The sequence below is a fragment of the Aquarana catesbeiana genome, linkage group LG01, assembly GCF_042186555.1.
Source record: "Aquarana catesbeiana isolate 2022-GZ linkage group LG01, ASM4218655v1, whole genome shotgun sequence".
NCBI classification, from domain to species: Eukaryota; Metazoa; Chordata; class Amphibia; order Anura; family Ranidae; genus Aquarana; species Aquarana catesbeiana.
In genome coordinates, this window is record NC_133324.1 from 925057699 (window position 1) to 925084720 (window position 27022).

Consider the following 27022-nt stretch of genomic DNA (forward strand, 5'->3'; position numbering starts at 1 on the left):
CTTTATTTTCTCCCTTTCTGTTCTGTTTACAGCAGAACTAAAGGTAAAAAAAAATGACAAGCAGGAAGGCTGTTAGTTGCAGAGTAGAAATGCTGTCTGTTCTGCTGCACAACAAACGTCCCTGTGTGTGTTTTTATTCGGCTTCTTTCCATTGCACCCTAAGCTGCACACGTGTAACTCTGTGTACATTCCCAGCATGCAGAAGTTTCATCATCCGTCCTCGCCAACGAAGATGTCTAAGAAACTTGTTTGGTAGTGTGTTGCAATAGGGGAAAAGACAAACAAACCGGTGTGTTGATTTAGAGCAGAATTCATAATGAATGGCACTGGAATGCATGTTGTTATATGCATGCATTGCCATTCATGATGCAGAAATGTAATAGGACCCTTGTCTGTTTTATTTTATCATGCATCTTGCTGCGTTTTAAGTAGAAATTATTTTCTTTTCTATGTGGCAGGATAGCATCTGGTACTGCCGTTTAGTGTGAAAGGGGGGAGCTAAAGTAGTTGTGGGAATCCTTATTTGCCCCCATTTATTTATTTATTTATTTTTGCTTTTAAAAAAGTGTATAGAAATACATCTTTAAATTTTTTTTTTTTTTATTTTTGTTTAGCAATATTTTAATTTAAAAAAATGTATATATTTTATTCTTATTCAGGCTCTATAGAACGTCAACCTTTTTGCACTATACAGATATTGTACGATTATAAGGGGAGTTTGTACAGTTATAATACAATAGGGTTAGTAGGGCCCTGCTCATGTGAGCTTTCGATCTATTTCAAGAGTGGGGACACATTTTAGTGTGTGTGTGTGTGTGTGTAATATAAAAACAAGTATTTGATCCCCTGCAGATTTAAGAAGTTTCGCCCTCCTTACAAAGAAATGAAGGATCTATCATTTTTATCATAGGTATATTTTAAATGTTAGAGACAGAATATCAACCAAAAATCCAGAAAAAAAAAAACACGATACAAATGTTGTATAAATTGAGTTGCAGTTCAGTGAATAAAATAAGTATTTGATCCTCAAGCAACACATGACTTGGTACTTAGTGGAGAAGTCCTTGTTGGCAAGCATAGAGGTAAGACGTTTCTTGTTGTTGGTGACCAGGTTTTACACACATCTCAGGAGGGATTTTGGTCCACTCTTCTTTACAGATCTTCTCTAAATCCTTAGGGTTTTCTTGGCTGTCGCTTGGCAACTCAAAGTTTCAGCTCCTTCCATAAATTTTCTATAGGAATAAGGTCTGGAGACTGGCTAGGCCACTCCATGACCTTAATGTGCTTCTTCAGTCACTCCTTTGTTGCCTTGGCGGTATGTTTTGGGTCATTATCATCATGTTGGAAGACCCATCTACGACCCATCTTCAGTGTTCTGGCTGAGGGAAGAAGGTTCTTGTCGAAGATTTTACAATACATGGCCCCATCCATTGGCCCCTCAATGCTGCAAAGTCAGCCTGTACCTTTTTAGCAAAAAAACAGCCCCATGTTTCCACCTCCGTGTTTGACTGTAGGGATTGTGTTCTTGGGGTCATCGTCCAGCATTTTCTTTCTCCAAATATGGTGAGTTGAGTTAATGCCAAAGAGCTCAATTTTGGTCTCCTCTGACCACAGCACTTTCTCCCAATCCTTCTCTGAATCATTTAGATGTTCATTAGCAAACGTCAGACAGGCCTGTAAATGGGTCTTCTTGAGGAGCGAGACCTTGCGGGTGCTGCAGAATTTCAATCCATGGCGGCGTATTTTGTTGCCAATGGTTTGTTTGGTGACTGTGGTCCCAAGAGCCTTGAGATCATTCACAAGCTCCTCCTGTGTAGTTCTGTGCTGATCCCTCATTTTCTCATGACCATCTATATCCCATGAGGCAAAATCTTGCATGGAGCTCCAGCCCAGTGATTGATGGTTATTTTGTATTTCTTCCATTTGAGAATAATCGTTCCAACAGTTATCTCCTTCTCAGCAAGCTTCTTGCTTGATGGTCTTGTAGCCCATTCCAGCCTTGTGCAGGTCTAAAATCTTGTCCCTGACATCCTTTGACAGCTCTTTGGTCTTGCCCATGATTGTGAGGTTTGAATGGAAGAAAGATTCTGTGGACAGGTTTCTCCTTTCTTCTTGTTTCTCGTTTTTTTCTTTTTTTTCTTGTTTCTTCTCGTTTCTTCTTTCTTCTCGTTTCTTCCTACCACATAATGAGTTGTCATTGGGCCCACCTTCTTTTTACATTGATAGGACTAATCTGTGTACCACATGAGCACATACTGCAGCCAGTCTGTGGGAGACAGAATTATTGTTGGTTGATTGGGGATCAAATATTTATTTTAATCACTGAACTGCAACTCAATCTATAACATTTGTATCAAGTTCTGGTTTTTTGGTTGATATTCTGTCTCTATCATTTAAAATGCACCCATGATGAAAATTCTAGACCCTTCATTTCTTTGTAAGTGGGCAAACTTACAAAAACTGCAGAGGATCAAAACATTTTCCCCACTGTATATACAAAAAAAAAAAAAATATATATATATATATATATTCAGAATATCGTACAGCTGCCGTTTCCCTGCCCTGATGTAGTTGCGTACAGTCATCTCCCAGCAGACATGCACTAAGCATACTTGACTCTTCGGAATGCACACTGTGTGTTGATGGCAGGAATCGGAGCATGCTCTTTAATGGACTAACTGGATTAACCTGTCGCGCTCTCTCTGAACAGCTGATGGCATCTCGCAGCGTCTCTTTACTCCTTTAACTTAGATAATATTCAGTCGCCCCGGGCTGCAGTTCTACAAGTGATACGAGATTCTGATGAAAGCTGCTTGTCTTTTTTTTTTTTTTTTTTTTTTTTTTATAAACCAGAAATGCTCTTTATCTCTTATCTGACCCCGCTGTGGAATCTGAAGGTTTCCCGGTTTTTGTTGGGTGTGTTAGACTGGATTGGTACGATTGTTTTGTGTTTTCCATAACAAATAAGCATCCAACGAAATAAAGATGTTCGGGGTTAATAAGGATCTTCAGGGTTTTTATCAGGGTCAGCCTAACCAAAGGTGATATTTCTGTTCTTGGTGGAGTCTTCTGGGATCACCTACATTTCCTGATGGCATATTAAAGTATTTGTATCGTGATCAGATGCCGTTTTTTTTTTTCAAATACTTGTTTTCACTAAATATCTATATATCAATGGTCACTGCTGATCTCCTCCTGCAGGCTTTTGTAGCCTGTGATGGCTGCATGGCATTTCTCAGGGCGGGTCTCCTAATGGTGACAAGAGGACCTTGCCCGTGTAATGTGCTTAAACTGCCGCTTGACTCCATCGGAATCCTGTGTGAGGGGGTGACCACACCACGGGAGAGCTATTGGGAGACGGGAAGAGTGTTGTCACCTTTTTTATATTAGGATATGTGTGTGGGGGGGGGAAAATGAGACCTTCTTGGCTGGATCGCTGTGTATTCGTTTAATGGAAGCAGAGCGAAAGTCTGACGTTCAAAATGACATTAGCAAACTAAAACGAGTATAAGATGTTATAGATATAAATATATATTTATGGGGTCACTGGAACCTAGGATGGAGTGTGTGGAGGAGCTCTGGGGTCACGGGAACCAAAGCAGTAGTCTGGAGCAGCTGTGGGGGTCACAAGAACACTGGAGGGAAAGTCTGGAGGAGCTGTGGGGTCACAGGAACACTGGAGGGAGGAGCTGCGGGGTCACAGGAACACTGGGGGGAGAGTCTGGAGGAGCTGTGAGGTCACAGGAACACTGGGGGGAAGAGTCTGGAGGAGCTGTGGGGTCACAGGAACACTGGGGGGAGCGTCTGGAGGAGCTGTGGGGTCACAGGAACACTGTGGGGAGAGCCTGGAGGAGCTGTGGGGTCACAAGAACACTGGGGGGAGAGCCTGGAGGAGCTGTGGGGTCACAGGAACACTGGGGGGAGAGCCTGGAGGAGCTGTGGGGTCACAGGAACACTGGGGGGAGCGTCTGGAGGAGCTGTGGGGTCACAGGAACACTGGGGGGAGCGTCTGGAGGAGCTGTGGGGTCACAGGAACACTGGGGGGAGCGTCTGGAGGAGCTGTGGGGTCACAGGAACACTGGGGGGAGCGTCTGGAGGAGCTGTGGGGTCACAGGAACACTGGGGGGAGCATCTGGAGGAGCTGTGGGGTCACAGGAACACTGGGGGGAGCGTCTGGAGGAGCTGTGGGGTCACAGGAACACTGTAGGGAGCATCTGGAGGAGCTCTGGGGGTCAAGGGAACACTGGGGGGAGAGTCTGGAGGTCACAAGAACACTGGAGGGAGAGTCTGGTGGAACTCTGGGGGTCACAGGCACACAAGAGCAGGAGTCTGGAGGAGCTCTGGGGTCAAGTCTTGAACTCAAAAGCAGGAAACTGGAGGGGCTCTGGAATACTGGAAACATAGGAAAACAAGAGTATAGGGGTGTGCTATAGTATATACTGTAGCAGTGATGGCAAACCTTGGCACCCCAGATGTTTTGGAACTACATTTCCCATGATGCTCAACCACACTGAAGAGTGCATGAGCATCATGGGAAATGTAGCTCCAAAACATCTGGGGTGCCAAGGTTTGCCATCACTGCCCAAAGAACTATGCAAGGATTCTCAAAAGACCATCTCTAGAGATTCTGCAGCTAGATTAGTAACTTAAAGGGCAAGCAACAATTGCGCTAGCCCATTGTGGTAGCATTGGGGCTCCGATTGTTCCAGCAGAAGCCGTTGGGCGTAGACTGGCACAGAAACCTGATGCTGAAATGAGGAGGCTCAACTGCGGAGTTTTGTATAATCTACCACTACTAAGAGGAACTGAAGCCTCGTGATTTTGCACTGTGCAACCTCCCTCTCATGCTGCTTATCCATTGCTACTCCTTTCCCCATAGCCCTTTGCCTTACTAAGGAAGGAGCAAAGTGTCTGCTGACTCCACTTTATCAGTACATCTCCCATTCTGTGACACCGATGACCCGAGACCAGCATATCTTCTACATTATTTCCTCATAGAGGATCAGCTTGTACATGTGGGTGGCTGGCTCGCCATCGGAATACTTCTCTAAATCATAGCTTGGTTCCCTAAAACACTTTTTACAAGTTTTGGCCCACAGAACAATTGACCTGGAGGTGGGGGTTCATGTGTTCATTAAAGTGGTTGTCCTTACATATACCCAGTGAAGTGACTGACCTCAGGTGATACACAGAGATGAAACAAATCCTCCCTCATAAGTTGTACCTGTTTATCAAAAGTCTTCTCATCCATTCAAAGTCCAGAATTTATAAGCTCGTCTGAGCGTTCAGAAAAAAAGGGGCGGAGAGCTGAAGTGACATTCTGTAGAGCTCAGTGAGGGGAGCTCTGAGAGCTGATTGGAGGGCAGGGACATACCCCAATTTACACAGCGCACAGGAAGAGCGCTGAGGTTGTCAGTCTGCTGGAGATCCCTCCCCTGTCACCATTTTTCTCTTGGTGTCAGACATGACTCATGATAGCAGAGGAAAGAAGCAGCAGACAGAAATGACAGTGCGTTTAATTAAGCCATGTACACACTATAGAGGGATATGCTTTGTTCATCTTTCATGTCTGAGGTTTACAACCTCTTTAACATGGAGTTATTTTAACTGATCCTCTTGTATCGTGTGATTTTTTTTTTTTTTTTTTTTTTTATATAAAAACATTTAAAGCGCAACCCCCTGAGACCACTGTCTGTGGAAGGGAATTCCACATCCTTGCCACTCTTGCAGTAAAGAATCCTCTACATAGTTTGTGTGAATGGAGCCTTAGACAAAGTACGTTTGTCCTTTATTAGCCCCTGATTGAACTTGCCACAACCCCCCCCCCCCCCCCCCCCTCTCCCTCTGATACAAACATGCCTCAAACTGAACAGCAGCGCCCTCCGATGTTCACTTACGACTAGAGCCGCAAGTCTCACTCCCCTGTCTGCCCCATGGACTTCTAAAGCTGTATCCGATGAGACAAAAATGTTAACACAAATCCAAAAAAAATGCGAGAGAACTTTATAAAAAGCAAAAAAAAAAAACAAATTTTAAAATGCAACATTAAAAAAAAAAAAAAAAAACTTTTTGAATGTGTGATCTCAGATACAGATGTTTTGTGCATGTGTGATATATTTAGGTCCGTGGACGGTGAGTGAAATCTCTCTGCTGTACCTGCTCCTGTTTATTGCAGTCTCTGGAATCCCCGGAGTCACCAGGGATGGCGCCGAGGGCCTCTGTTCATGTACCTGGAGTGTTGGTGTCTGGTCCTCACCTGGTTGTCATGGCAACCATGCTCGGCAGTGACAGATGGGGATTACATATTTATGGGAGAGGGTCTTCTCTGAGCTCTGCTTGCCTGCTGCCACATAGACGTAGCCAGAAAATATCCATTAGACATTCAAGGGCTCCTGTCTTCCCTTTTTTTTTTTTTTTTTTATCTCCACCATCCTCTGTTCTAGAGCACTGGATGGAAATATGAAGAAAAGAATCAGTCTAAATGTGTTATTCTTTCTAATACTGGAAGCTTGCTAACAGGAGGATAGAGCAGTGGAGTGATGTGGCGGTGGTGGTCCTCCAGCAAGGCCTCCGGGGTACAGTCTCCAGGCTGGGGTTGCGTCTGTGACCAACCTGTATGATCTCCCCAGAATTTTGTTTCAGCACAGTGGGTGGTTAAAAATTGGAGCTTGTCCACCTCAAAGGTAGTTGCTAAAACATTCTGCATGATTCCTAAACGTTATGAAACATAGGTACCCAGAGGAGTTCCCAATTCAGGTGACGTTCGTGGTTGAGGCTGATCCCACATGTGAAAGGGCAGGAATTGTGATTATCTGATGTGTAAAGGTAAATAAATTGGGGGTGATCTGAGGTGTGAAGGTGCCAGAATTGGGGTGATTTGAGAGGTGAAGGTGCAGGAACTGCGGTGATCCGACCTCTAAATGTGCTGCAAAGGGACTGAAGGCTGCAGGAGTTGGGTGGGATCTGAAGGCTGCAAGAGTTGGGTGGGATCTGAAGGCTGCAAGAGTTGGGTGGGATCTGAAGGCTGCAGGAGTTGGGTGGGATCCGAAGGCTGCAGGAGTTGGGTGGGATCCGAAGGCTGCAGGAGTTGGGTGGGATCCGAAGGCTGCAGGAGTTGGGTGGGATCCGAAGGCTGCAGGAGTTGGGTGGGATCCGAAGGCTGCAGGAGTTGGGTGGGATCCGAAGGCTGCAGGAGTTGGGTGGGATCCGAAGGCTGCAGGGAGTTGGGTGGGATCCGAAGGCTGCAGGGAGTTGGGTGGGATCCGAAGGCTGCAGGGAGTTGGGTGGGATCCGAAGGCTGCAGGGAGTTGGGTGGGATCCGAAGGCTGCAGGGAGTTGGGTGGGATCCGAAGGCTGCAGGGAGTTGGGTGGGATCCGAAGGCTGCAGGGAGTTGGGTGGGATCCGAAGGCTGCAGGGAGTTGGGTGGGATCCGAAGGCTGCAGGGAGTTGGGTGGGATCCGAAGGCTGCAGGGAGTTGGGTGGGATCCGAAGGCTGCAGGGAGTTGGGTGGGATCCGAAGGCTGCAGGGAGTTGGGTGGGATCCGAAGGCTGCAGGGAGTTGGGTGGGATCCGAAGGCTGCAGGAAGCTGAGGCTGCTCTGAAGGCTGCAGGAAGCTGAGGCTGCTCTGAAGGCTGCAGGAAGCTGAGGCTGCTCTGAAGGCTGCAGGAAGCTGAGGCTGCTCTGAAGGCTGCAGGAAGCTGAGGCTGCTCTGAAGGCTGCAGGAAGCTGAGGCTGCTCTGAAGGCTGCAGGAAGCTGAGGCTGATCTGAAGGCTGCAGGAAGCTGAGGCTGATCTGAAGGCTGCAGGAAGCTGAGGCTGATCTGAGGGGTGAAGGTGCAGGAATTGGACTTGGAATTGAACACGTTTTGTGTATGTATCAGTTAATCAATGTTTACACTCCTAGTTGTACTGGTAATGGCAAGTTATAATAAAAGCTATTGAACAACTATGTGCGCAGTAATTGAAAACGCACCAAGACTACAGCACAATATTCACTGACATGCTAGTTCTCGTAGGCGTCATTCATACCAGCCTGCATGCTTAAACAGGTCATTTAAGTGTGGGCGGAAACGTTCAGGATGAGATGAGAAGTCTTTATTTACTGGTGACCAACTTCTGTGCTGAAAGGATGGTCACCGGTTTTGTAGAAGGTCCCTGGAGATGGTGAAGGCACTTGTCATTCTTCGTCGGCTGTTGGCCCGGTCTACACTCTTCATTCCACGGCCACGGCTTGGTCACACGCGGTATGTAACATTACTTTTGTGTCCCGATATTCCCAGCCAAGTTTGTCTATTGGCGCACAGGGCCCCCATTCATGCTGGTGGTTGCATTAATAAAGAGGTCTCAGTTCCTTCGCTCTGTGTAGGCTCTTTTACTACACTGTCCTGGGCCGTGCTTTCATATGTGTTACAAACTCCTGTCCCCACCTCTGACCCTCTGCTTCTCCCCGCCCCGTGTTTATGGCTTGCAACCAACAAGTTTAGAATGCTGTCATTTTTATTTATTGCTCTATTTTTATTTTTGTGACTTTCATTTAAGGTTACCAAAACCTTTTAGTTTTTTTATTTAGGTTAGAGCAAGGAAGAGGGAGAGCCATTTAGTGTTTGTGCCCCCATATGGAAAAATTATGTTACTTCCTGTCCCGGTGAACACACAGGAATTTGAAGAAAGTTCCTAGTTGGCAATAAGAAACAGTCAAATTCTTTCCTGCTCAATAGACCATGATGTTATTTTATTAGACGCACAGGAAGTGATTGGAATCTAATGGAGAGAGAGAGGGAATAAAAGAAGAAAAATTAAAACGCACACAAAAACTGAACTTCAGGATTGGTGCAGATGATACTTTTTGCCTGACTGAGAGCTGGAAATACTAAAGAACGAACATGTTTCTCATGAAACAAAGATGCTTGGTGTTGAAGTTGAACGCTGGGCACAAACTTTTTCATGTAAATATATTGGCCGCAAAGCATATAAATTAACTCTGCGTGCACCAGATGTCTTTTACAAGCCCAGATATTGCCTTGTAAAGTATCAGTGACATCACTGCACTGTGTGTAGCCTGAACAGAGCTGCGGGAGGGACCAGCAGACTCCACCTACTACAGGCTGCCTCCAGAAAACTACAGGAAGGGGCGGAGATGAGACCAGTCGCACTACACAGGGAGAGAGATCAACAGTGACTGATCTGTATTACAGGAAGCTCCTGCACAGAAGGAAAGTCTAACACTGGATTACTGCACAGATCTGGGAGAAATGCACAAAGCACACCAAGATTCAAGGAACAAGTGAATGGATTTAGACAATAGTTACTTATCCAGGAGATCAGCTTTAACTGTTTCAAAAGTTAAAAGAAAAAGAAATTGGCTTGAGTTGAAATTGAAATACCAGCAGTGCTGAGTTGGCTACATTCTAAAGGAACTCCAGCCTAGACACAAACTTCTCTTCTAGAATTTTTCTTTGCATAAAAAGGGATTTTTTTTTTTTTTTAACAGCATCGGGGTTGTATTGTGGTTAGTTTAGACCAGTTTTTGTCAACCAGGAAAACATGGGGTTCCTCCAAAGATTGTTAGGGGTTCCTTAACCATGAGAAACGTATGCCTTCTCAGATGCAGTGGCAGCTGGTGCTCCTTTTTTTGAGGGAGGGGGCAGCAAACAAACCCCCGCCCTTACCCCATCCAGGTTGTGGGCAGCTTCTCCTCCCCGGCCAGTCCTGGTTGGCTTTTCCTCCCCGGCCAGTCCTGGTTGGCTTTTCCTCCCCGGCCAGTCCTGGTTGGCTTTTCCTCCCCGGCCAGTCCTGGTTGGCTTTTCCTCCCCGGCCAGTCCTGGTTGGCTTTTCCTCCCCGGCCAGTCCTGGTTGGCTTTTCCTCCCCGGCCAGTCCTGGTTGGCTTTTCCTCCCCGGCCAGTCCTGGTTGGCTTTTCCTCCCCGGCCAGTCCTGGTTGGCTTTTCCTCCCCGGCCAGTCCTGGTTGGCTTTTCCTCCCCGGCCAGTCCTGGTTGGCTTTTCCTCCCCGGCCAGTCCTGGTTGGCTTTTCCTCCCCGGCCAGTCCTGGTTGGCTTTTCCTCCCCGGCCAGTCCTGGTTGGCTTTTCCTCCCCGGCCAGTCCTGGTCGGCTTTTCCTCCCCGGCCAGTCCTGGTCGGCTTTTCCTCCCCGGCCAGTCCTGGTCGGCTTTTCCTCCCCGGCCAGTCCTGGTCGGCTTTTCCTCCCCGGCCAGTCCTGGTCGGCTTTTCCTCCCCGGCCAGTCCTGGTCGGCTTTTCCTCCCCGGCCAGTCCTGGTCGGCTTTTCCTCCCCGGCCAGTCCTGGTCGGCTTTTCCTCCCCGGCCAGTCCTGGTCGGCTTTTCCTCCCCGGCCAGTCCTGGTCGGCTTTTCCTCTCCGGCCAGTCCTGGTCGGCTTTTCCTCCCCGGCCAGTCCTGGTCGGCTTTTCCTCCCCGGCCAGTCCTGGTCGGCTTTTCCTCCCCGGCCAGTCCTGGTCGGCTTTTCCTCCCCGGCCAGTCCTGGTCGGCTTTTCCTCCCCGGCCAGTCCTGGTCGGCTTTTCCTCCCCGGCCAGTCCTGGTCGGCTTTTCCTCCCCGGCCAGTCCTGGTCGGCTTTTCCTCCCCGGCCAGTCCTGGTCGGCTTTTCTTCCCATGTTGATTCGCTATTGTCACACGTGGGTGGGCTCAGAGCGCAGTGCTCTGCACCCTGAGCCCAGCCTTTTTGAAGCCAATTAACGCCTCTGGCTCTAATCATATGCTTCACCAAAAAAAAAAAACCCAGCAGAACTCAATGTGTCCAGCGCCCCGTATGGAGATTAGGTGGGCTGCGCCCCTTATGGACGGGACACCGCTGCCCAGATGAGTAACCACTGGCACTCATGATCTTTTTAGCTATCTGTAAGGGGGTGCATCCTCTTCTGACCACAAATTTAAGAAGCATTCTTCCCACTGACCACCATTCTAATGAACATTATTCTCACTGACCACCCATGTAAGGAACATTCTTCTCACTGATACCAATGTGAGGGGCATTCTTCCCACTGGCCACCTTCGGAAGGCACGTTCTTCCCACCGACTCTCATTAATGTACTGTGAGATAGAGATCTAGATATTTCTCACATACATACATTACACATGTATGTATGTATGTAGGGTTTCCTGAGCCCAGAAAACTATTTCAATGGTATCTTCTTGTTAAACAGGTTGGGAGAGGCTGGTATAGACACAAATAGTGCTGAGCAGAGTTCTTCTTTATATAGTCTCAGGGAGAAGGGGAGGTCTGCGGCCGTGCAGAATGCTGACTGTAGAAAACATGACTTGTCATCTTTCTCGAACACAATCGGTGATGTAAGGGATCCCGTTACCGCCATCTGTCAAGCTGCCAGGCTTAGTAGAATATTAATTTATGGTTCCTGGCTGACTCTGCTAGACGAGGAACACACTGCGCCTCTCAGTCTTCCACACTCTCGGATGCTCGGAGTCTGACAGTGAGATGAGGCTGGAGATATAGAGCTCAGATACATTCTCAGATTGCAGTCCTGATCCATCTTCCATTAAATCGCTAGATATTCTGCTATTGTAATTTAAATTTAAAGCTGAACTCTGGGGTGATTAAAAAAAAAAAATCTACCCTTGTTCTATTCTATTCCCCCTCCATTGCTCACCCCCCCATGCACTGCAAGGGTTAAATGCTTAAGTCTAGCTGTAGAGTAATAAGGTGTAATACATACATAATTTGTCTCTGGCGCTCTCCTCTGGCATGTCTGCTCCATTTCATCCTCCCATACAATGGAAGACTATTTGTCCTGCATTGTACTTGATGATCTCAGCATGTGACCACAGGCTGGAGCACCTAGCCAAGTGGCTTCGGGCAACAGGTTGCACAGATAGGGGGAAGCCTGCTAGAACGAGTTAAGTATTACACTTTATCCTCTACCCCCTAGACCAGGAATATGCAATTAGTGGACCTCCTAGATGTTGCAGAACTACAACTCCCATGAGGCATAGCAAGACTCTGACAGCCACAAGCATGACACCCAGAGACAGAGGCATGAGGGGACTTGTAGTTTTGCAACAGCTGGAGGTCCGCTAATTGCATATCCCTGCCCTAGACTAAAGCCTGGTAAACACTACAAGGTTTTATTTATTTATTTTTCGTTCAACCTGCTGGGACAGCTTCCGGTCGGAGCTGCTGTACTAACCATCCGAAGTTAGTACAGCGATCTCCCCCTCTGAGATGTTGTGTTTTTGGTGTGGGGGGGGGGCCTAAAGGTTAAATGCCCAATAAAGCCTGGTACACACGGGCCCGAATATCGGGAGACATCGGCCGGTTCAATAAAATCGTCCGACATTTGCCCATGTGTATGTCGGTCTGTGTTTTGGCCGGCTTCTGCGGGACGAGCATGCTGGAAAACCAGAAGCCGACAGACTCCCGATCAGCGCTCTTTGCCATTTGGCAGGTACCCACTCCCAATTCTGCTCAGATGTGCCTCGGTGATCTGAGCTGGAAGTTCGGCAATTGCTTTCTGAGACAAATCAGAGGTGCCAGAAGACTACGAGACCATTCAGCGTGGCTCACGCATGTTCAGTAGGAAATCGGCTGTGAAGCCACAAGGCATCACTTCCTGTTTACCTTACTTGAGATGCCGGCGCCTGCACCCGAAGCCGATTGAAGAATTGGCTTGGGTGAGGACATTGCTTGATCCCTGCATAAGGTAAATGTCCTTATATTAAAAGTCAGCAGCTCTACAGTATTTGTAGCTGCTGACTTAACATTTTTCTGGGGGGGGGGGGACCTGGACCTCCACTTTATGGTGTGAACGGGCTGCTCCAGTTTGGTAGCTTAGTGAATATGTCACTTGGGACAAAATGATAGGTTCTCTTAATAGTACGCTCTTCCATCTCCCCTCCCTACCCGTTAATACTTGCCTTCTCTGTGCTCCCCTATTGCTTGCTCCATCTGATGGGGCCTTTAGGAATGCCTAACCTATCTGAGTATGAGAGAGAATTGGCCGGCCCAATCTTTCCTTCCAGGCAATGGAGAAGGTCATCAATGCTATGTACGTTCTAACATTGCCCAGTACTGGGCTTAGGCTCTCAAATAGTACAGTTAAAGTGTCAATGGATGGGTTGGGGGGCGTCTGGTAGGGTGACAAGTCAGGAGAACCTGCCACTTTGCCCTGAATGGAAATATTCATAGATTAGCACACTCAGGGGCCCTTTGAAATGAAAGAATTGTTATCCCAACATTTCATATTCTTCATGTGTCTGTTATGCCATATACTTGTGTTTTAAAAAGTATCCTGTTCTCTTTGCAATGCTTCCTTTGTGTGAAATACCTGGTGATCTGGCCAGTTCCCAAGCTTTCCTATTTCAAATGGGCCACGCTGGGAATGAGAGCATATCTATCTCGGTGTGATCAGTTGTCTGGCTTTACTGGGAGCTCAGCCTGCCTGATCAGACTTGTGCTGACACCCCCCCCCCCCACCCCCTGCACAGCCATTCACTGGGAAGATTAGTGTACTGCTGTTTGTCCACCCCCACCTCTCTAAGCCCTTTATGCAGCTGAGAACAGGTTATATGATCACTTATAAATACTACTTCTTTTTTTTTTTTTTTTTTTTTTTTTATATCTATACGATACGCAAATGTTTTGCTTTCCATTTCTATTTTAAACTGAATAGGTTGTTTTACAAGGTAAGGGTTCACATATACTTTAACCCCAGTGCTGGCTGTTGCTGTAATTGTCTGGAGTACCTAGAAAGGCGATTTTTCAATATCCGCAGGCAGAGATTTCTGGGTCATCTGCAGGGTGTATTATATACTTCGGAGACAAGTCCTCTTGCTGGCAGTCACCGTGTGTAGTGATGGTCTGCTTTCCGCTGTGTGAGGGGAAGAGAATGAAGAAGTGACAGGGAGGTGTGCACACAGTCACGCTAGAGCGAGCAGTAAATCTCTACACCCAGGATGTGCACACACAGCCTTTCCTCCAGCGCTGGGCTCAACCAATGTGCTGCAGAAGAGCAAACACTGCATTAAAGTCTCAAGTAAATGTCAAGCAGAAACACATGTCTTATGAAAGTTTGCATCTTAGAACATTTTGCTCTAAGGAAAAGTTTGGTCCTTTCAAGCAGCTCTGGAGCCCGGGCCTCTTCATTCAGCAGGCCTTGCCTTGAGCTTCATCTTACCCCCTCCACAGACTAATAGAGAAGTTCCTGCACTGCATTTCAAAATGGCAGAGAGAGGCATCCTAGAGGTCCGAGCAAGGTCGAGGTCTGACTCGTCAGGGTTTGAAGCCTGCCAGGCTACATCGTATGCTTGGCACAAGGACAGGCACACATCGGTCACAGATCAATGGCCACAACCCTCTTCTTCTACATGCAATCTGCTCTTAGACCTCAAGCCAAGAGTTGCTGAATGAAGGCAACCTGGGTTCTGGAGCTCTTTTAACAGGAATTAATATTTGCTCATAGGCGAAAGGTACCTGCAGTCTGCTCAAAGATCTCAAGTCAAGGCCTACCGGATGAAGACATCTGCGTTCCGGAGCTCTTTGACAAGACTAAATATTTGCTCACTGTCAGAAAGGTACCTACAGTCTGTTCAAAGAGCTGAAGCCAAGGCCTGCTGGATAAAAACATCTGGGTTCCAGAACTCTTTGGTAGGACCAAATATTTGTTCACAGCCAAAAAAGTAAATGCAATCTGCGCAAAGACCCTAGTGTTAGGCCTTTGCTTGAGCTTCAAGTCAGCCCCTTTACAGACTAGTAGAGAAGCACCTACACTACATTGTGAAATGGCAAAGAGGTGTCCCGAGGTGGAGGTATGGTTGTGGATTTTGCCAAGGTTTAAGGTTCTTCCAGGCTATACCTTATGCTTGGCACAAGGAGAGGGACACACCGCTCATCTATCAGTGGCTACAACCTTCTCCTTTTTGCATGAAATTTACGTTAACTTCTCAGGACAATGCCTGCCGGGTGAAGACACCTGAGTTCCAGAGGTCTTTATAAGGATTAACTTTGTTCAAAGGCAAAAAAGTACATGCAATCTGCTTGACAATCCTAGCCTTAGGCCTGTGCTTGAGCTTCAATTCAGGCCTTCTTTTAGACCAATATATAGAAGAGCCTTTGTGTGCATTGTGAAATGGCAAAGAGGCGTACCAGAGGTCTCATCAAGGTGGAGACCTGATTGCGGTTTTCTCCAGGGTTTAAGGCCTTCTAAGCTATACTGTATGCTTGGCACAAGGAGAGGGACACACCAGTCATAGATCAATGGCCACAACCCTCTCCTTTTGCATAAAGTCTGCTTTAAGAGCTCAAGCCTATGCCTACCGGGTAAAGAGGCCTAAGCTCTTTTAAGGACTAAATATTTGTTCACAGGCAGAAATGTTCATGCAGTCTGCTTGATGACACTAGTATTAGTCCTTGGTTTGTGCTTCAAGCCAGTCCTTCCACAGACCAATAGAGAAGGGCCTGCGCTGGATTATGGAATGGCAAAGAGGCATACCAGAGGTCCATCCAAAGTCGAGATCTGATTTCTCCAGGGTTTAAGGCTTTCCAGGCTATACTGTATGCTTGGCACAAGAAGAGGGAAACACCGGTCACATATCAGTTGGCACAACCCTCTCCTTTTGCATGCAGTCTGCTTTAAGAGCTCAAGCCAGTGTCTACCAGTTGAAGACGCCTGGGTTCCAGAGCTCTTCAAAAGGACTAAATATTTGTTCACAGCCAAAAAAGTACATTCAATCTGCTTGAAGACCCTGGTTTGTGCTTCAAGCCAGTCATTCCACAGACCAATAGAGAAAGGCCTGCACTGCCTTATGGAATGGCAAAGGGGCATCCTGAAGGTCCGACCAAGGTCAAGATCTCACTGCTGAGTTCACCAGGGTTTAAGGTCTTCTAGGCTATACCGTGTGCTTGGCAGATCGGTGAGCATATCAATTCCCTATTCAGCCGTACATGGCTCAATTTTCTCTTGCTTTACTCTGCTGCAGCTTGTTTAAAGTACCCAGCGATTTTTGGGTATGGGGGAGCATGTGACTGAGACCGGGGTGGGCACTGACACATGGTGGAGAGGTTGACACTCCAAAACTGAATTTTTTTTTTTTTTGGTGGTGGCTGTGATGGAGGAAGTGGTGGAGTATTGATGGGTCGGCAAGTGGGGAACATGACACAAAGGGGTTGATTTACTGAAACTGGAGCCTGCAAAATCTGGTGCAGCTCTGCATAGAAACCAATCGGCTTCCAGGTTTTTTTTTTTTTTGGTCATTGATTTCTATGCACAGCTGCACCAGATTTTGCACTCTCCAGATTTAGTAAATCAACCCCAAAGCGTCACTTTGCCTTGAATAATTTATATAGAAAAACGGTTATTGCAAACACACATTGATATCAGGCCGATCTCCATCCCTTATTTATCTAACAGAATGTTGACAAGCCCCAACATTCCTGGTAAACCACAGGCACTGTGCAGCAGGAAGCGAAGCCTGCATACGTAATGAGCAAATATTTAAATGACGTGATGTGCAGAAACCCGACTGTAAAACCTTCACACACTTTGATAGGATTGTTCTGATAAAGCTGATCTCTAGGTATGTGTGCTGCGGTGGATGTAGGCCATTGCTTGCATTACAGGAGGATCATGTACGCTCCGCTGATGAGTTCTGAATTCAAAGCGGCGGATGGTTGCCGTATTCATCAGCCTGAACAGGAAGCCGCTGTGTGTGCGCGGAGGGGATCAGGATGTTTTGTTGTGAAGTGAAAGTATCATTTGCCGTCTCTTCTTCAGTAGATGTTCTTAAAGCAACTCTGTCGCCGCCTGTACAAAAAAAAAAAAAAAAAAAAAAGTTTTCTGATGGGCTATGGGGTGGATTTACTAAACAGAAAATAGACTGTGTGCTTTGCAGGTGCAACTGCTCCAGAGCTTACAACAGGCTTCCACTCATTTGCTATCACGGTCACGTGATGGTTTGTTCTTTTAGGGTTTTTATTTGATATGTGCCAAACGGATCACACAAATAAAAATTATTATTATTTAAGGTACTTGTATAGCGCCATCAATTTACGCAGCGCTTTACATATACATTGTACATTAACTTTGGTCCCTACCCTCAAGGAGGAGCTTACAATCTAAGGTCCCTAACTCACATTCATATACTAGGGACAATTTAGACAGAAGCCATTTAAACTACCAGCATGTCTTTGGAGTATATAAATACAACATTTATTAAAGATGATGACAGATAAAGAAATTAGGACAAGAATACCTAACTAAAGATCGCCATGGGTCCCCCCCATTAAGTGGCATGGCACAGATTAATAATAATAATTATTATTATTAATAATCATAATACTTTATTTTTTATTTTTGAGTGTGAGTTGCCACTTTTTAAGTGTTTAATAAACCTGTTCTATATCTACACCCAGAGGCGCCTCTCCCCTTGTGTATTTCTGTGGCCCAGGTGACCCCAGACGCATGCATGATTGCAAGCTCTGAAGACGAGACCATTATTACAAGCTCTGTGTGTTTTTAGGAAAACATCCAACCAATCCCCCTCTGGACTAAAGATGTTTCCACCATGGGTCCTCCCCATTATGTGGCATGGCACAGGTGACCACAGATGCATGCATGATTGCAAGCTCTTAAGACAAGACCATTATTACAAGCTGTGTGTGTTGTTTAGGGAAATGTCCAACCAATCCCCCTCTGGAGCAGAATGACCTCACTTTCAGCTTGTAATACTTGTCTCGTCTTCAGAGCTTGCAATCGTGCATGCATCTGTGGTCACCTGTGCCATGCCACCTAATGGGGGGACCCATGGTGGAAACAACATCTTTACTTTACTTATAAGTGTAACATTTTATTAAAGATGATGACAAATAGAGATAAAAGAAAATAGGACAAGAAAATAAATAAAATGTTACACTTATAAGTAAAGATGTTGTTTCCACCATGGGTCCCTCCCATTAGGTGGCATGGCACAGGTGACCACAGATGCATGCATGATTGCAAGCTCTGAAGACGAGACAAGTATTACAAGCTGAATGTGAGGTCATTCTGCTCCAGAGGGGGATTGGTTGGACATTCCCCCTAAATAACACACACACACACACACACACACACACAGCTTGTAATAATGGTCTCGTCTTCAGAGCTTGCAATCATGCATGCATCTGTGGTCACCTGTGCCATGCCACTTAATTGGGGGGGGCATGGTGGAAACATCATCTTTAGTTAGATTTTCTTGTCCTATTTTTTTATCTGTCTTTATCTTAATAAATGTTACACTTTTTTTATAAGTATTTGTGTGATCTCTCTTTGCACATATTGAATAAAAACCCTAAAATAACTTAAATGATCACGTAACCATGATACAACAAAGCCTGCTGACTTCCATCATCCAATGTGTGTTTGTTTTTTTTTTTTGTTTTTTTTTTCTCCTTGCATGTGATAGGGGAAGCTTTATTTATTAAAGAATACCCACATTTACTAAGCTCTGGAGCAACTGTACTTAGTGCACCGTCTATTTGCCTTTAGTAAATCCATCCCCTATATGTACCTACCTGCCCCACCACTCAAACTCCAGGCAGATAGTGTTGTGATTGGGATTTGAATTGTAATGCATCAAAGTTTTGGGCCTGGTTCACACCTATGCATAATTTTTTTTTTTTTGTGCGTTTTTTCATTTTGTCCATTTAACATGGTTTCCTATGGGTCATGTTCACATCTGTGCGTTTTATGAAAATTGCCAGGGACTTTTTTATTTTTTTTTTTTTTGGTTCCATAGACTTCAATAGATTAAAAACATGTATTGCAAAATGCACCTGGAATATGCAACCTGCATAGGTGTGAACCAGGCCTAAAGGCTTGTTTCTTTTCCAGTGTGATAAAAAGCGCATAAAAAGTATTTCCTTGACATCCTGTGTGCCGCGTTGCGATTTTGATGCATTTTTTTTTGCTCCCGTGTCCAGTATACACAATTGCATGCTGGAAGTCAGTGATGTAATATATCCAAAACACATCATAAACACAAAATGCATTCAGATGAAAAAAAAAAAAAAATCTTTAAGCACATCATTACAAGACTGTGCCGTAGGCATCACTGACATGCATGCTTTTTTTTTCTGCTGGAAAAGCAGTGAAGCTGTTGGATCAGTATGACGGCCAGCGCGGTTTTCAGAAGGAGAGATCAACCTTGGCGGTTCCCTTTTTTAAATCACAAAAACTGGAGAGTTCAGAATCTGGTGCCGCTGTGCATGGTAGCCAATCGGCTTCTAAATAGCTTTGTTCAATTACAGCTTTGACAATAAAACCTGGAAGCTGATTGGTTTCTATGCAGACCTGCACCAGATTGTGTGCGTGTGTTTCAGATTTACTTAAATCCACCCCCATATCTTGTGAAAGCTTTCCCTTTTAAACAGAGCTGACCTCTTGTACAATTACCACCTCTCCTTGTTGCGTCCACAGAACGAGCCTCGTAGGGACCCGCTGTGGCGAAGGGTTAATTACATTGTGCAGATGCCCATACATTACTGGAAGCGCTGATTTCATTAAAGGAGACATCTGCACAATGTATATCTATATCGCGCCTTGTACAACTGCACCCGGGGGCTGTGGGTTTTCTGTGCTTTCACATGATGGGTAGTGGTTTTTTTTTTCTGTTTTTTTTTGCCAACTCTTACAATCTTGTCAACAATCCCAATTAGAGCCGTATGAAACCTAAAAGCAAACCTTTTATTATATTGCAGCTTACCAAATCTTAACCCCTTCATGCATATGGGTAGAACAAATCAAAATGCCTAAGGACAATTTTGCAACTTTGACACGTGTTAGTAAAATTGTACATATATCCTCACATTTACTTTGTGCCGTAAAGGAAAACTGGCCCAAAATAGTAAATACAATTTTTTTTTTTTTTTTTTTTATAAATGTAGCTGTATATTTCTTGTTGCTGCCATAACCTACCACCAAGGAACAACCCAAAATAAATTGTCCTTCACCTGACAATCGCAGTGATACCACATATGGGTATGGTACTTTTTGTTTGTACCCGTAGTACAGACCAGAAGCAAGTGTTCTGGCTTTTTATTTATTTATTTTGTTTATTTTTTTTGTCCTACCTAAGGCTAATTTTACACTGGGGCGTTGGGGGCATCAGCGGTTAAGTGCCACTATTTTTAGCGGCGCTTTACCGTTGTTTTTGCAGAGGTTTTTCTAAAAAAGGGTTAAAACCGCTAACAAAGCGCAGTGGTGCTTTGCCGGCGGTACGGCGGCACTGCCCATTGTCTTCAATGGGCAGGGGCGCTTTAGGAGCGGTGTATACACTGCTCCTACAGTGCTGCAAAGATGCTGCTTGCAGAACTTTTTTTTTTTTTTTTTTTTTTTTTAAACTATCATGCCAGCTCACCGCTCCAGTGTGAAAGCCCTCGGGCTTTCACATTGGAGTGAGAGGAGAGGCTCTTTCATGGCGCCCTCGGGCTTTCACATTGGAGTGAGAGGAGAGGCTCTTTCATGGTGCTTTGCGGGCGCCATTTTTAACGTTATAGCGCCTGTAAAGTGCCTCCAGTGTAAAAGTAGCCTAAAACACTGATGCTAAAAAAAAAAAAAAAAAAAAAAAAAAAATTTATACTGACCTTGATCCCAACCCTGGCACTGACTTAGATCAAACCTTTAATCCAGGTATTTTTTATTTATTTATTTATTTTTACACACTACTTCCTTCCTTCTTTTTTTTTTTTTTGTTTTTTTTTTTGTTTATTTATTTATTTTTGCAAAGGGGGGAAAAAAGCAGCTGCATTTGTATTTTTTTATTTTTCCCTCTTCACTCACAAAAAAAAAACCCCACAAGAGTAGGCTTCATAGTGACTGATCACTGTCGGAGCCAATCAGAGCCTACCACAGCAATCCGTTTAACCGGAAATCTGCTAGTCCATCTAAACACCCCCGGTTTTGAACGTTTCTGCAGTGCTTTTTGCAGGCCGCGTTTTTGAACATGTGTTTTTGCCGCATTTTGCATTTTATTTAAATTTTGTTTACACTGTGGTTGCTTAGCAAACAGCTATATACAGTGTATTAAAAAAAAAAAAAAAAGTGGCAAAAAACGTGGTACTTGCGTTTTGGATTCGGGTCCATTGAATTCATGCAAAACGCTGCATTTTACATGGGGGGGGGGGGGGGGAGTCCCTGACCCTTTCCAAAAACGCAGAGGCACAAAAATGCATTGATGTGAACATGTTCCATAGGAACCCATTAAAAAAATTTCCCTGCTTTTCTGCAAAATGCATCAAAAAACGTATTAGTGTGAGTCGAGCCTTAGTCAGCAGGTTCAGTACTTGTAGTTGCTGACTTTTAGTTTTCCCATAGCCGGAGGGGAAGTTCCTCTTTTTATAGTAGAAGTAAACCCAAACTTAAAGTATAACTAAAGGCAAAACTTCTTTTTTTTTTTTTTTTTTTCTTTAGTTTTGGATAGTGGAGATGGATTAGAACTCCTGTCAGTTTTTATTGCTATCTGTGTCTTTCTATAGGGGGATTCACTCTGCTTATTTGTCCAGTTTCCCATTATCATTGAAAGTAAAAGAAAATCCCAAATTTTGGGCTGTCCCCAGAAAAGGTAATAAAGGGGAAGTCTTCTAATGGGTACGCTAGTTCTGGTGACCTGGGGGGTACCCAAGGAATTCCCTTTAATTTGAGGGATCTCCCCTCACTTCCTGTTTGGCTATGGGACAGGAAGTGAAGGGAAATCTCCACAATAGGACACAGATGGCGCAAAAAAAAAAAAAAATCTGATAGGGGTTTATAACCCTTCCTTACTCTATCCAAAATGGGGGGGGGGGGCGCTTCCCCCTATGTGCGTTTGTTGCCCAAAAGAAGCTTTGTGCCCTTCTCTTTCTTTTTTTTGGGGGGGGGGGGGAGGGTGATGAGCTTAGTGAGATTTTTTTTTTTTTTAAATGTGCGTTTTGGCCATGCGGTTCTGTTGGCCCACCCTTTGCAGCTATAACAGCTTCAACTCCTCTGGGAAGGCCGTCCACAAGGTTTAGGAGTGTGTCTATGGGAATGTTTGACCATTCTTCCAGAAGCTCATTTGTGAGGTCAGGCACTGATGTGGATGAGAAGGCCTGGCTCATAGTCTGCGCTGAAGTATTGAAAGAGTCCTGGACAGCCGCACTCAAAAAAAAAAAAAAAAACGTATTTTCGCTTTTTCTTGAGTAAAAAAATCACAAAAACATGCCACAGCAGAACGGACAGAAGAGCTGACACGTTTCACACTTCAAACAGTGCTTAATCGTAGCTCTTATTCATCCCAAAGGTGTTCTATCGGGTTGAGATCAGGACTCTGTGCAGGCCAGTCATGTTCCTCCATCCCAAACTCACTCATCCATGTCTTTATGGACCTTGCTTTGTGCGGGGGGGGGGGGGGGGGGGGCACTGAGTCACCACGATTCTGCCCACGATTTCAAAGCGCTCTGGTAAAATAACATCGTGGAAGACACATTTCAGATGCCATTCATTTTAACGCTACTTAAAAACGTGGTACGGTTCTGCCGTGATTGTCCAATCAATCTCGGCCAACCGCATCGCGTGGAGCTTGTCACCCAAAAAAAGTGCACGCGATGCGGTCTGTCGCGATTTATTGCACGACAATCGCAGCAGAACCGCACTCTGCGTTTTTTTTTTTTTTTTTTGTTTTTTTTTAATTTGTTTATTTTTTTTTTTTTTTAGGTGCAATTTAAATGAATGGAATCTGAAATGCGCGTTCTGCAATTTGTCATTTTTCCAGAGCGTTTTGAAATCGCAGGCAGTATTGCGGCGATTCTGCCTGTGATTCAAGATCTCCTAGGTGTGAATGCAGCCTAGGGCTCGATTCACATCTATGCATGTTGCTTTTAAGCATTTCAGCAGCTCTTTTTGCTGTGCTTTCCGCATTTTCGGGACACGTGTTTCTTGATTCTCCTTCCTTTTTTTTTTTCTTTTTTATTTGGCCAATTCGTTTTTGGGCAGATTAAATAATGCGAACGCATCAAAAAAGCGCTAAAAATGCACTACATGCTTTTCTGCCACTTCTCTATTGAAACAAAAAAGCAGCGTTTTGCGTAAAAAAAAAAAAAAAGTCACTGACCCTTTTCAAAAAATACAGAGGCACAAAAATGATTTGATGTGAACGTGTCCCATAGGAACCTATGTTAAATAATGAATGTCCTGCGTTTCTGCAAAAAGCATGAAAAAAAAAACCGCGTTGGTGGAACTGAGCCTTAGTTTCATCTTTTGTAAACAACCAGCTGATTGAACAATATAACGATCGCACTTTTTATTAAAATTTTTTTTTTGGGGGGGGGGGGGGGGGGTAGACTGGAGCTCCTCTTTAAAACTGCTGCCTGGATCTTTTTTAAATGGGCATAATTGAATCCAGGGGATCAGTTTTAAAGAGGAGCTCCAGTCTACCCCCCCCCCCCCCCCCCCCCCCAAAAAAAAAATTTTAATAAAAATCTTGTAGCTGCTGACTTTTCAAAGGACACTTACTTGTCCCAGGGATCCAGCTCTGTCCTCACCCGAGCCAGTTCTGCAATGGCCGGCATCTTAACTAAGACCCCTTTCACACTGGGGCGGTTTTCAGGCGTTTTAACCCGGGAAATAGCCTCTGCTAAGCGCCTCAAAAACCCGCCTCCCATTCATTCAAGTGGGACTTTTCATACTGGGGTGGTGCGCTTGTGGGACGTTCCGAAAAGTCCTGCAAGCAGCATCTAGCGCTCCCAAAACGCCCTGCTCATTGGAATGAATGAAGGAATGAAACGCGCTTTGGAAGCGCCACAACACGGGAGTTTTTAACCCCCTTCTTTGGGGTTAAAAGTGCTGCTTAAACACCGCTCTTTAGCGCTGCCACGGGCCCCAGTGTAAAAGAGGTCTAAGGGCTTCCTATTACACATGCCCGAGCCGTAAAAACGCCCCCCCCCCCCAACAAAAAGTGCCTATTGTTAGTGGAGGGGGGGGAGGAGGAAAACCAGTGGAACTTACTCTTTTGGCTGGAGTTCCACTTTAAGAATTCAGACAGTTGATACAATTTGTAGCAGCTTCTATTTATAAGGCTTCATTCTTATCCTTTGCGCTTTTTGTAAGGCAAAATTTAGAAACTGGATGGGTCCACAACCAAAACATCGCACGTTTCATAGGAAGCGATTGTTGTTCAGTAAGGCTGTGCAGATCTCTGCAGTGTGGCTTGAAAGGAGAAGCATGTGCATTTTTTCTGTGAATTCTCACACTGCGATCCCCAATAGAACAATAAAAAAAAAAAAAAAGCGCGCCAACATACGATGTAAAAAAAATAAAAATGAGGAAACGGACAAAAGCGGACACGGTTGTAGATGAACCTGGCGTTAAATGGTTCATTCACACTATTGGGTTAGAAAATGCACATTTCCCTTAAAACAGAATGTATTTTTAGTGTAGGGTTTTCTTTATCTTTTAGTTATTTTTTATGCATTGCATTGTTTTTACAATAGAAGATGAGGTTTTTTTTTTTTTTTTTTTTTTTTTTCCCATAATTTTTGTCCTTTTCTGGTCTTCATTTTTTTTTTTTTTTTTTGGACATGTGGCTTGAGACGCGCTAATTTAAAAAGCATGTTGCATTTTTTTTTTCTTTTTTGTGCGTTTTTCAGTAGCATTGACTATGATATAGCATTGTTGCCCAAATGCACAAAAAAATATATAAAAAATATAAAAATATGCAGGATTTTGTAGAAAGGCAATGCACCACTTTCTAATGCATCACACTGATTTTGAAGAACTTCGTAGATTATATGGCCTCTTGCACACTACAGCTTTTATTTATTTATTTTTTTACTGAGCTAAAATATAGCCCAAATCGTGTAATGTGCCTATGCACACAGGCGCGTAAACAAGCGGCGTGCATTGTTCAGTGAAAAAAAAAAAAAAAGAAGAAAAATCTGCATTTTTGGTCACTAATTTTATGCCTCATGCACGCAAATGGCCATTTACATACTGCGCAAAACAAAAACGCGAGAATACGTTTTCGCGTGCGAGAATGCATACAAAAAAAAGTCTGTAAAAAGTAGATGCTCAAACGGGATTATCGTGCGCAAAGGGCCCTAATCGTAACTAATCTTTGTGCTCTTTTTAGGGCTTGCTCACACATGAGGTTGGACGGGGCAATAAAACCCAGCGGTTGAACCATGCTTTAACCCAGACCTGACCCCCCCCCACACCCTTCACACCCTTTTTTTTTTTTTAGATGCAGAGGCAGCAGCTGGGGGTGTACACAAGCTGCAAAGCTAAGCTTCACAGCAGCAAGAATTATACCCCCTGTCGCCTTCAGCGTGCGTAGTGGCCGCCAGGGGCGACCCATTCAATAAATGGGGGCAATTTTGCAAACGCCCCACCAGAGCAAAGCGCACGTTAGTGCAAGGTTCCAAGGGGGTTAAAGCAGGTGGTGATGCTTCCTCAGCGCCTGTCAAAAAGCACAAAGTGTTGTGTCGCCTCCTCACCACCTGCTTTAACCCCTTGAACCTTGCACGAGTGCGCGCCCGCTTACGGTTCGCGAGGTTTGGAGAGCACCGCACATGTGAACGGGCCCTTGGAGCGCTGCGATCCTGCGCTTTTTGTAGTGCACATAAACTGTGTGGTGTGAAGGAGATTTTGCACTGAAAGGGTTAATAGTTTACAGAAGCAAATAAGCAGATTTGCATTGAGCGTGCTCTTACCTACCCGAGGAAGAGTTGCCGCGTTACATCGGTCCTCTATTCATTAGACTGAGCGGGCTTCGTATGGCCCCCCCAACCCCCCCCCCCCCCGCTGCCCTCGTCAGCTCGGGTACCTGTGTAGAGTTGCTGGTTTTGCTCCCCATCGTTTGCCATCCCATTCCTCAGTCATCCTCCGTGGGCACAAGACTTGGCACCCTGTGTGCTGCGTCTCTTCCATTACTCAGCTCAGTCCTCTCTGCACGAGCAGCGACAGCGAGCGAGCGGCTGCTGGAATGTCACTCCTGACTCCTCGGCTCTCTGTGTATTTTTTTATTTTCTATTGCATTTTTCCCCCTCATCATCCTCCTCCTCCTCCTCTCCTGTTTCCTGGTCACTGCTCCTGGCTGGTGGCTGAAGCGCTTTATTCCAGGGGTTCCCGGTCTGTAGCTCCACCTTGTTTTGTTGCACGCCAATAGAGTGCTGGAGATGAAAGCATTGCCTCTCCTAGCAATACTCCCCCCAGTGCACCTCTGTGGCCCCTTAATTTCCACCGATCTCCATGCATCAAGTTTACTTGTTGGTGGCCGTTAGCATTAAAGACTCCTAAGATCATCCTTCTCCTCCTGGGTCCTCGCCTCTCTCCTGGCTCTGCCGGCCAGGCAGGTAAGCCATCTGTTATTGGTGATAATTTTTTAGGAGGGGGGGGGGGTGGGTGGCAGTATGTTTTGGGTCAGGCGATTAATTGTGGTAGCACCTTTTATTTGTGATGATAAATCCGAAGTTGCTTTCTGTTTTGTAGGTTCCTGAGTAGCTATAGCTGCAGGGGTTGGGTTGTTTTGGACCAGCAGAACTGAGATGGCAGGTCAGAGGATGGGTCTCTGGGGTGAATGCATTAGTGCAGCCTGGAGCCAAGTCATCATTCTGGGCACCCAACTTGGCACAAATGTTGTGTTTTTTTTTTTTTTTTTTTTTTTAGTTGGAGTTTAGTGTCTATTACCAGCTGTCATTGATTGATAATGCTGTGTGCAGTAACAGTATAGGGGGGTCCAATGATTGGGGAGTGGGCAGTACCAGTATGGACGTCCAAAGATTGGGGCTGTGGGCAGTATGTGAATTGGGGGGGTCGGGGGACCCCAAGGACAGGGGCTATGTGTGGTGTCGGTAAATGGGTCCAGTGAATGGGGCTGTGTTCAGTATCAGCATAGGGGTACAGCAATTAGGGCTGTGTGCCGTATTTGGTATGGGGGTCCAATGACCGGGGCTGTGTGCAATAGCTATGTGGGTCCAATCATTGGGGCTGTGTGCAGTATCTGTACTGTGGTTCCAATGGTTGATTGGGGCTGTGTGTAATATCAATGGAGGT

The 27022-nt window shown here is 45.4% G+C and overlaps 1 protein-coding gene across 5 annotated transcripts in view; it reads left to right on the top strand.

Moving 5' to 3' along the window:
* The window catches only part of SLC4A11 (solute carrier family 4 member 11), a 229399-nt gene that overhangs the window by 16788 nt on the left and 185589 nt on the right, over positions 1-27022 (top strand). Inside the window, exon 1 of one of the 5 annotated variants that reach the window (XM_073611033.1) lies at positions 25805-26322. The exons of the other annotated variants lie outside the window; for them this stretch is intronic. The gene's annotated coding sequence lies outside the window, so the exon portion shown is untranslated. Of the gene's footprint in view, positions 1-25804; positions 26323-27022 lie in introns of those variants that run through there. 5 annotated transcript variants of the gene reach the window in all.